Source organism: Pteronotus mesoamericanus, unplaced genomic scaffold (assembly GCF_021234165.1).
Source record: "Pteronotus mesoamericanus isolate MK-2021 breed Mesoamerican mustached bat unplaced genomic scaffold, CSHL_Meso_final scaffold_85, whole genome shotgun sequence".
NCBI classification, from domain to species: Eukaryota; Metazoa; Chordata; class Mammalia; order Chiroptera; family Mormoopidae; genus Pteronotus; species Pteronotus mesoamericanus.
This window is the reverse complement of record NW_026555329.1, coordinates 52758690-52769287: the sequence shown is the minus strand read 5'-3', so window position 1 is coordinate 52769287 and position 10598 is coordinate 52758690. Positions and strand designations below refer to the sequence as shown.

The following is a 10598-nucleotide window of genomic DNA, read 5'->3' as shown; positions in this document are numbered from 1 at the left end:
CACCCTCCTTCCTTCTCGTCACTGTCAGTTTCTTTTTTTTTCAATGTTGCTGGTTATATTTTCCTTGATTGTTTGCTTTATTGATTAGGTTTAGGATTTATAGATATAGTTTAGGATTAAAATGGATCTTCTTGGCTTCTATGATAAGACTACGTGGCAGAATGGCAAAGGTGGTAGCAAAGAATTTAGTTAGGAGTCTATCAGGGCAATCCAATAAGGCTTGTTTGATAAAGTGCACATTGAAATTAATTAAAAGAACTGTTGGGAGATGATCTTAGATAGGTAGATTGAGGAAAAGCAATGACTACTCTTGCATGCTGTGCAAAATATTTAGATTTGATCTTGTGCAATGAGAAACTATGCATGGACTTTAGAAAAGAAAATATGTTTGATCAGCTGGCACCAGATTCAAATTCAAGTCCTGCGCAAACATCCATGCTCTCAGCTTCTCTGTTTCTCTCCTTATGTGAGGCTCATTTTCACATATCTACTTCCCTCATTTGCGAAGAACTATAGGTGCCAATAAACCCTGGATTTCACTCTTAAATTTTTAAAATCAGAGGAACTTCTCTCCAATATTCCAATTTAAAAATAAATAATTTGTTATGAATCAAATTGATCTTGCACCCAAAGACAAGGTTTCCTAATAGTAAGCCTCTACTAAAAGCACTTGAGGAGTCCTGCTTCTCCTAGGATGTAAGAAGCTAGAAGGAATGTGGCATCCACCCTCCAACAAGAAAAAGCTGAATAAACTACAAAGTATAACTTTTTAACCCATTAGAGAGCCAAATTACAGGGAATCTGAGTGGTCTGTAACTCAAGGAAGACTATGTTATTTTAAAAGAAAAGGGGCAGAAACAGCATCTCCTTTGCGAGAATGCTGGAAAAACTATGCTGGCTGCCTTACAGTGGTTAAGAAGAAATCAGCTATACTTTTAACCGATTTCTAAAGGCCAAGTGTAGGCTTGAATGACAATATACAAAGTGTGGGAGCCTGAGACACAAGGGAATATTGTACACACTAACCAACTTTTATTAGGTGAACATGGGAAAGACAGGGAGAAGAGCAGCAGACTAGAGAAAAATACCCTCAGTATTGCAGCGAATGAGAAAAGACCATCTGCTATTGCCAGAATGGAAAAACCTTCACTCCCAACCCAGAACAAAGAAAAAGTTTTAAAACTGAGAGACAGAAAAGAAAAAAAAGGGTGGAGGAGGTGAAGGAGAAGGAGAAGAAGGAAGAGGAAAAGTAGAAGAACAAGGACAAAAGAGAAATAAAACAGCAGAAAAATCCTTGAAAAGACAATGGTTAGGAATTTCCCCAAAATAATGAAAAACATAAAAACATATTCAAAAACCTTGATCATTTATACTAGGATAAACATGGTCACACACATGCATGCACATCTACTCACAGAAAGAAAAACACACACATTCCTATTTAGACACATAACATTTAACAATTTATTTTTTAAAAGATATTATTTGAAGATGGCGGAGGAAAGAATGAGAGTCGTCAGGCTGACCTCCTCCCCCCAAGACCAAACTGGAATTGCAACTAAATAGGGGACTAATCCCTGGAAAACAATGGAACTATAGTGGGAGAGGAGCCTTGGAGCCGCGGACATTGGATTCGACTCTCACACATCCCAACGGGTGAGGAGTGCAGTGGAGGCTCGAGAGGGTGGGCTGGGTGCCCGCGGGCACTGGCACCAGAGGGACATTGAAACGGCCAGTTAGCCCCCGCCCCGAGAAGAACGGGGTCTGAATCATAAACAGGGACCCCTAAACTACAGCAGCTAAAACCAAGAAAATACAGACAAAACACAAGCCCGAGAAGCTTAGGGGCGCCCTCTGCCAGAGACAGGTGGCTGGGGATGCAAAGAGACATTTAAAGGGCAAACGCAAAAGTTGCAGTAGCTGCCACCCTCCTTGATCTCTGGGTAGAGGCGGCGGCAGGGTGGGCTGGTGCCTGGGAAAAGACTGGTGGGGAAAACTCTGTGAAGAGAACTGACATGGCGGCCGGTTGGAGCGCCGGTGATAACCCACCTCCCACTCTGCAGCTACCATCTCGCTGAGGCATAAGGGAATCAATTAACCTGCCTTTTGTGCGCTCCACACACCTCTTGCGCATGTGGGCTGGGGGGCTGAGTGCAGACTGGCTGGGAGAGGCTTGCGGAGAGACTGGAGACAGAGGTGTTGGGGAAAGAATGGGAGGAGGAACTGGAGAGTCCCGGGTCCCTCCCGGTTCTGTAGTCTCCATTGTGGGCTGGAAAGGCACGCCCAGAAAGAGGCAGAAGAGGGGCGCACACAAACCAGACTGCCCGCGATTGAAACTCAGTCCGCACAGGTGGTGGATCCTTGGCCGAAGGGGTCACAGAACTGCCCAGAGACCCCTGAGGAGAGACTGGAAACAGAGGCGTTGGGGAAAGAACGGGAGGAGGAACCGGGGAGCCCCGACTCCTTCTCCTTGCTGTAGTCTCCATTGTGCGGGAAGAGGCCACACCCCCAAAGAGCCAAAAGCCGAAAAGCACACATAGACACCCCAAAACCACCCATTGCAGGTGCGCACACTTGCGTCGAGTGGCCGGCGAGGGTTGGCGAGCGTGTGTGTGACCCGCGCGGGCTGGCAAGGCCTCCCACAGATTGGCACTGATATGGCCTGCGAGGGCGTGCACAGAGCGGCAAGGGCAGGGGTAAACTGACCCGCCCGGCCCGCGATTGCAGAGCAGCTGACAGAATTAGTAGATCCGGGGCCGAAGGGGTCGCAGAGGTGCCCGGAATCCCAGGAGGAGAGACCAGAGACAGGATTAACCGGAGAGTCCTGGAGCTGACTTCCTCCCATTTCCGTAGTCTCCGTTTGGTGAGGGCAAGCAATGTACCCAAAGAGCCAAAGCGAGGAAGGCACACAATAGAAGACCCTAAACTGACCAGTGCTGGGGAGCCCGCGGGCCAGGGGCGCCAGACGAGTAGGAGAGGTCGCGAATAAGCCCCTTGGGCTGGGGCAAGCACACGCGAGCACAGGCGGGCGGGGGATCCTGCGGGGCCGTGGAGTGCGCTCAAGGAGCCGGGGTGAGAGTGCAGAGCGATCCCAAAAAATAGTCCATCCCTGACCGAAGGGGTCACAGAGCGGCCCCAAGCAGGAGTCAGACACAGACAGTAGACTCCTGGAAGGCTCAAACAAACAACCCAAGGTCATATAGGGTCAACAAATGACATCATCAGAGGCAGGCCCAGAAAGAAAAGGAAAGGGAAAAATAAACAAACAAACAAACAAACAAACAAAGAAATAAATAAATAAAAAGACCCACCCACTACCATTGACGTTTAATCCACAAAGTCAGGAAATCTAGACAGCCCAATTGAAGCAGAAGCAAAAATAAATAAATAAATAAGTAAATTACTTAACAGACTCTCACAAAAATGGGAAGAAAAAGAAGTTCCCCCCAAATCAGTGGAAAAGGGGACTCCCCACAGAGAGAGCGAAATGAAATAGAGGCAAGGGAACTATCAGATATTGAATTCAAAACAATGGTTCTACAGAAGCTCAATGAGCTCAGCCAGCTAAAAGAGAACTATGAGAAACTGCAGAGAAACTATCAGGATCTTACAACATACTATATCAAACTGGAAAAGGACATAGAAACTATCAAGAAGACACAAGAGGATATGCAGAATACCATTTCTGAATTGAAGAACACAGTCGAAGGAATCCAAAGCAGGCCGGATGAAGCCGAGGATCGAATCAGTGAGATGGAGGATAAGGTAGAAAAAAGCTCCCAGAAAGAACAAGAAATGGAAATAACTCGAAAAGAATGAAGGGGCATTTAGGGAAATGCAGGGCAACCTGAAACGCAATAATATCCGTATAATAGGGATACCAGAAGGAGAAGAGGAGAAAGGGATAGAGAACCTCTTTGAAAAAGTAATGATGGAAAACTTCCCCAATCTGAGGAGAGACAAGGTCTCATGGGCCCAGGAAGCACAGAGGACCCCATTCAAGAGGAACCCAAGAAGGCCCACTCCAAGACACATCATCATTAAAATGGGAACTCTCAAAGACAAAGAGAGAATCCTCAAGGCAGCAAGGGAGAAACAGGTAATAACATAGAAGAGAGCACCGATATGGCTAACAGCTGACTTCTCAAACAGAAACACTACAAGCCAGAAGGGAATGGCAACAAATATTCCAAGTCATGAAAAGCAAAGGCCTGCAACCAAGACTGCTCTACCCAGCAAAGCCCTCAATTAAAATACAATGGGAAATGAGTTTCCCAGACAAAAGAAGGCAAAAGAATACATCTCTACTAAACCAGCACTACAAGATGTGCTCAGGGACTGGTTTAAGAAGATGAAGGAAAAGAGTGAGAAAGAGAAAAACACAGGAACAAAGAGAAAAAATGAATAGGTTTCTATCAGTAATAACTCTTAATGTAAATGGACTAAATGCCCCAATCAAAAGACACAGGATAGATGAATGGATCAGAAAACATGACCCACACATATGCTGCCTACAAGAGACCCACCTCAGAACAAAGAACTACACAGATTGAAAGTAAAGGGATGGAAAAAAATATTCCAAGCCAATGGACAAGAGAAGAAAGGAGGGGTAGCAATACTTATATTAGACAAAATAGATTTCAAAACAAAGACCATAAAAAGATACCCAGAGGGACACTTTATAATACTTAAGGGAAGAATCCATCAAGAAGACATAAACATTGTACACGTATATGCTCCCAATATAAGAGCCCCCAAGTTTCTAAGGATATTGTTGGATGACTTCAAAAAAAAATATAGACAGCAACACACTGATAGTAGGGGATTTCAACACCCCACTGCCTAAAATGGACAGATCTTCCAAACAAAACATTAATAAACATATTGTGGCGCTGAATGACACACTGAATCAAAGAGACTTAACTGACATATATAGAACCTTACATCCCAAAGAAGAAAAATACACATTCTTTTCAAATGCTCGTGGCAGTTTTTCAAAGATAGACCACATGATAGAACACAAAGCAAACCTCAGCAAATTCAGGAAAATTGAAATAATACCAAACTTTTTCTCGGACCACAAGGGCTTGAAACTGGAAATCAACCTCAAAGAGAAACTTCAAAAACTTGCAAACTCATGGAGACTGAACAGTACACTATTAAACAATGAATGGGTCAATAATGAGATAAGAGAAGAAATCAAAAAATGTCTGGAAACAAATGAAAATGAACAGACAACCGTCCAAAACCTATGGGACCCAGCAAAGGCGGTCCTCAGAGGGAAGTTCATAGCAATACAGGCCTACCTAAGAAAGATAGAAACATTTCAAATAAAAGACCTCACACTACAACTTCAAGAACTGGAGAAACAACAACAAATAAATCCCAGAGCAAGCAGAAGGAAGGAAATAGTCAAGATTAGAGCAGAACTGAATGACATAGAGACGAAAAGAACAATTCAAAGGATCAACCAATCCAGGAGCTGGTTCCATGAAAAGATCAATAAAATCAACAAGCCTTTAAGCAGGCTCATCAAGAAATAAGGGAGAGGACCCAAATTACTAATATCAGAAACAAAAGAGGAGAAATAACAACTGATACCACAGAAATACAACGGATTGTCAGAAACTACTATGAACAATTATATGCCAAGAAATTTGAAAACCTTGATGAAATGGACAAATATTTAGAAAAGTATAATCACCCAACACTGAAGGAGGAAGAAACAGAAAGCTTGAACAGACTGATAACAGCTGGGGAAATTGAAGCAGTCATCAAGAAACTCCCGGCACACAAAAGCCCAGGGCCGGACGGTTTCCCAGGAGAATTTTATAAAACATTTAAGGAAGAGCTAACCCCTATCCTTCTCAGACTATTCCAAAAAATCCAAGAGGACGGAAGACTCCCAGACTCTTTCTATGAGGCCAGCATCACCCTGATCCCAAAGCCAGGTGAAGACCCTACAAAGAAAGAAAACTTCAGGCCAATTTCGCTGATGAACATGGATGCTAAAATCCTCAAGAAGATATTGGCAAACCACATCGAGCAATACATTCAAAAGATTATCCACCACGATCAAGGGGGCTTCATCCCAGGCATGCAGGGATGGTTCAATATACGCAAGTCAATAAACGTGATACATCATGTAAATAAAAGAAAAGACAAAAAAACACATGATCATCTCGATAGATGCAGAAAAAGCATTTGATAAGGTACAGTACCCATTTATGATCAAAACACTCAGCAAAATGGGAATAAAGGGGGCATTCCTCAACGTAATAAAGGCCATATATGAAAAACCTACAGCCAACATCATACTCAACAGGCAAAAACTGAAAGCTTTCCCACTAAGATCGGGAACACGACAAGGATGTCCTCTTTCACTGCTTCTTTTCAACATCGTACTGGAAGTCCTAGCCACAGCAGTCAGACAAGAGAAAGAGATAAAAGGCATCCAAATAGGAAAGGAGGAAGTAAAGCTGTCATTGTTTGCAGATGACATGATAGTGTACATAGGGAACCCTGTAGACTCTACCAAAAAACTCCTCAACCTAATAAGTGAATTTGGCAAAACAGCAGGATACAAAGTCAACATTCAGAAATCAAAGGCATTTTTGTCCACCAGCAATGAAATAGAAGGAAAAGAAATCAGAAAAAAAGTAACATTCGATATAGCAAGAAGAAAAATAAACTAGGAATAAACGTAACCAAAGAGGTAAAAGACCTGTACGCAGAAAACTATACAACATTGAAGGAAGAAATTAAGGAAGACACAAATAAATGGAAGCATATACCGTGCTCATGGATTGGAAGAATTATTATAATCAAAATGTTCATACTACCCAAAGCAATTTATAGATTCAATGCAATCCCTATTAAGATACCAATGACGTATTCCACAGAAATAGAACAGACATTTCAAAAATTTATATGGAACCATAAACGACCTTGAATATCTGCAGCAATTTTGAGAAACACAAAGTAGGAGGGATCACAATCCCGGACATCAAACTCTACTACAAAGCCACTGTACTCAAAACAATCTGGCACTGGCACAAGAACAGATCCATAGACCAGTGGAACAGAACAGAAAGCCCAGAAATAAGCCCAGGTCTCTATGGGCATCTAATATTTGACAAAGGGGACAGAGGCATAAAATGGAGCAATGGTAGCCTCTTCCACAAATGGTGTTGTGAGAGCTGGACGGCTACATGCAAAAAATTGAAATTGGATCATCAGCTGACACCATGCACAAAAATAAACTCAAGATGGAGAAAAGACTTAAATATAAGTCGCAACACCATAAAAGTCCTAGAGGAGAACATTGACAGGAAACTCTCAGATATCCCATGCAGCAATTTTTTCACCGATATGTCTCCTAAAGCAAAATAAGAAGCTTCTGCACGGCTAAAGAAAACATCAGCAAAATGAAAAGGGACCACCCGTATGGGAAAATATATTTGCCAATGATACATCAGATAGAGGTTTGATCTCCAAGATATATGAAGAACTCACTCGACTCCACTCCAAGAAGACAAATGATCCAATCAAAAAATGGGCAAAGGACCTGGGCAGACGCTTTTCCAAGGAGGAGATACAGAGGGCCCAGAGGCATGTGAAAGGATGCTCAGCATCACTAGGCATCAGAGAAATGCAGTTCAAAACCACCATGAGGTACCACCTCACACCGGTCAGAATGGCCATCATAAACAGATCCACAAACAACAGGTGCTGGCGAGGCTGTGGAGAAAAGGGAACCCTAGTCCACTGTTGGTGGGAATGCAGACTGGTGCAGCCACTGTGGAAAGCAGTGTGGAATTTCCTCAGAAAGCTGAAAATGGAACTGCCTTTTGATCCAGCGATTCCCCTGCTGGGACTATACCCTGAGAACACCAAAACGCCAATACAAAAGAACCTATGCACCCCAATGTTCATAGCAGCACAATTTACAATAGCCAAGTGTTGGAAGCAACCTAAATGCCCATCAGTCGATGATTGGATCAAAAATTATGGTACATTTACACAGTGGAATACTATGCAGCAGAAAGAATAAAAGAACTACTACTCTTCGCAACAGCATGGATGGAACTAGAGAGCATTATACTAAGTGAAATAAGCCAGGGGGAAAAGCCAAATACCAGATGATGTCACCTGTAAGTGGAACCTAACCAACAATACAAAGATGCAAGGAAAATAAGACCAGCAACACTGAAAGGAAAAGAAACCAACAGAGACAAGAGGGAAGGAGGGGGGTCAGGGAAAGGGAAGGGAAGGGAAAAGTCAAGGAACATATAGCAAGGACTCATGGACAAAACCAAAGGGGAAGAGCTGAGGGAGGGAAGGAGAGAGGGGGCAAAGGAAAGTGGTGGGGGGTAGGCAGAGACAAATGTATTTGAAAAAATAATTTAAAAAATGATATATAACAATGAAGTGGTGTTCATTCCAGGGGCACGAGGATGGTTCAACATATGCAAATTCATCAATGTAATATCCCATATTAATAAAAGAGAGGATAACCATATGATCTTATCAATAGATGCTGGAAGAGTATTTAAGATGCAGCTTACAATTATGATTAAAACACTCAATAAAATAGGTTAGAAGAAAATATCTTAACATAATAAAGGTGATGCGTATGATAATTCCTCAGTCAATATCATACTTAATGGTGAAAAACTGAAAACTAACCTGAATGGAGGAATAAGACAAGGATGCATACTCTCAGTACTTTTGTTCAACGTTGTTCTGGAAGTCATAGTCAGAACAATCAAGAAAGTGAAATAAATTAAAGGAATCCAAATTGGGAAGAAAGAAGTAAAAACATCACTTTTTGTAGGTGACATGTTTCTGTACATAGAAAACCTGAAAGACTCTACTGAATTCCTTTAAGAAACAATAAACACAGTAAAGCTGCAAGGTACAAAAATCAATGTACAAAAATGCACATCTTTCTTAGATAGTAACAAGGAAACCAGAAAAAATAAAAAAAAAATTCCTTTTCCAACTACAACCAAAAGAATAAAATACCTAAGAATAGATTTAACAAAAGCTGTGAGAGATCTATATATGAAAACTACAAAACATTATTAAATGAGATTGAAAAAGACACAACAAAATGGAAACGTATGCTCTGGTCATGGATCGAAAGAATCAACATAGTTAAAATGGCGATATCACCCAAAGCAATACAGATGTAATGCAATGCTCATCAAATTCCCGATGTCATACTTACCTGGCAGGGGAGATACCATGATCACGAAGGTGGTTTTCCCAGGGCGAGGCTTATCCATTGCACTCCGGATGTGCTGACCCCTGCAATTTCCCCAAATGTGGGAAACTCGACTCCATAATTTGTGGTAGTGGGGGACTGCGTTCGCGCTCTCCCCTGGTTAAAAAAAAAATCCCGATGTCATTTTTAAAGAAATATAACAAAAAATTATCAGATTTGTTTGGGACCTCAAAATACCCTGAATAGCCAAAGCAATTCTGAGAAAAAATGAAGCCAGACGTATTACACTACCTGACTTCAAATCTGACTACCTGACTACAGAGCTACAATATTTAAAACAGCATGGTATTTACAGAAAAGCAGACATACATACTAAGAAACCAGGACTGAGAGTCCAGAAATAAAATGTCATGTATATGTGTAGATGATATTTAGCAAAAGCTCTAAAAATACACCATGGAGAAAACAAAACCTCTTCCATAAATGGTGTTGGGAAAAGTGAAAAGCCTCATGCAAAATAATATAATATGAAACTAGGTTACAGATTTTTCCTTATAAAAAATTAATTCAAAATATATCAAAGACACAAATATAACCTTTGAAACAATAAGTTACATAAAAGAAAATGTAGGTACTAAATTTATGGACCTTATTTGTAGAGAATATTTTATGAATTTGATGCCACAGACAAGGGAAGTAAATGCAAAAATAAATGAATGAGACTATATCAAACTAACAAGCATCTGCACAACAAAAGAAACAGACAGTACAACAAAATGACAACCAACTGAATGGGAGATGATATTTGCAAACAACAGCTCCAAAAAAGGGTTAATATTCAAAATATAATATATAAAGAAATCACACAACTCAACACCAAACAAACAAAGAATCCAATTAATAAATAAGCAGAGGACATGAGCAAACACCTCTCCCAGGAAGACATACAAATAGCCAACAGATACATGAAAGATGTTCAATTTCACTTCCTATTAGGGAAATGCAAATTAAAACTATGATGAGATACAACCTCATACTTGTTAGAATTACTATTATCAACAAAATAAGTTATAACAAGTTTGGAGAGGTTGTGAAGAAAATGAAAACCTCATTCACTGCTGGTGGAAATGCAGGCTAGTACAGCCATTATGGAAAAGAGTTTGGTGGTTCCTCAAAAAATTAAGACTAGAGTTACCATATGGCCCAGCAATCCCTCTCTGGGTATCTACCCAAAAACACCTTGCATTTGTAGAGATATTTGCACCCTTATGTTCATTGTAACATTATTCATGATGGCCAAAACATGGAGACAACTAAAGTGTACTTTGATAGAGGACTGGATAAAGGAGATGCGGTATATATATATATA

The 10598-nt window shown here is 41.1% G+C and overlaps 1 non-coding gene across 1 annotated transcript; it reads left to right on the top strand.

Moving 5' to 3' along the window:
* Positions 1-9224: 9224 nt before the first annotated feature.
* Positions 9225-9388, top strand: LOC129063588 (U1 spliceosomal RNA). Its single transcript, XR_008528373.1, has one exon. It is a non-coding gene; the product is annotated as a U1 spliceosomal RNA (small nuclear RNA).
* The last annotated feature ends 1210 nt before the right edge of the window (positions 9389-10598 follow it).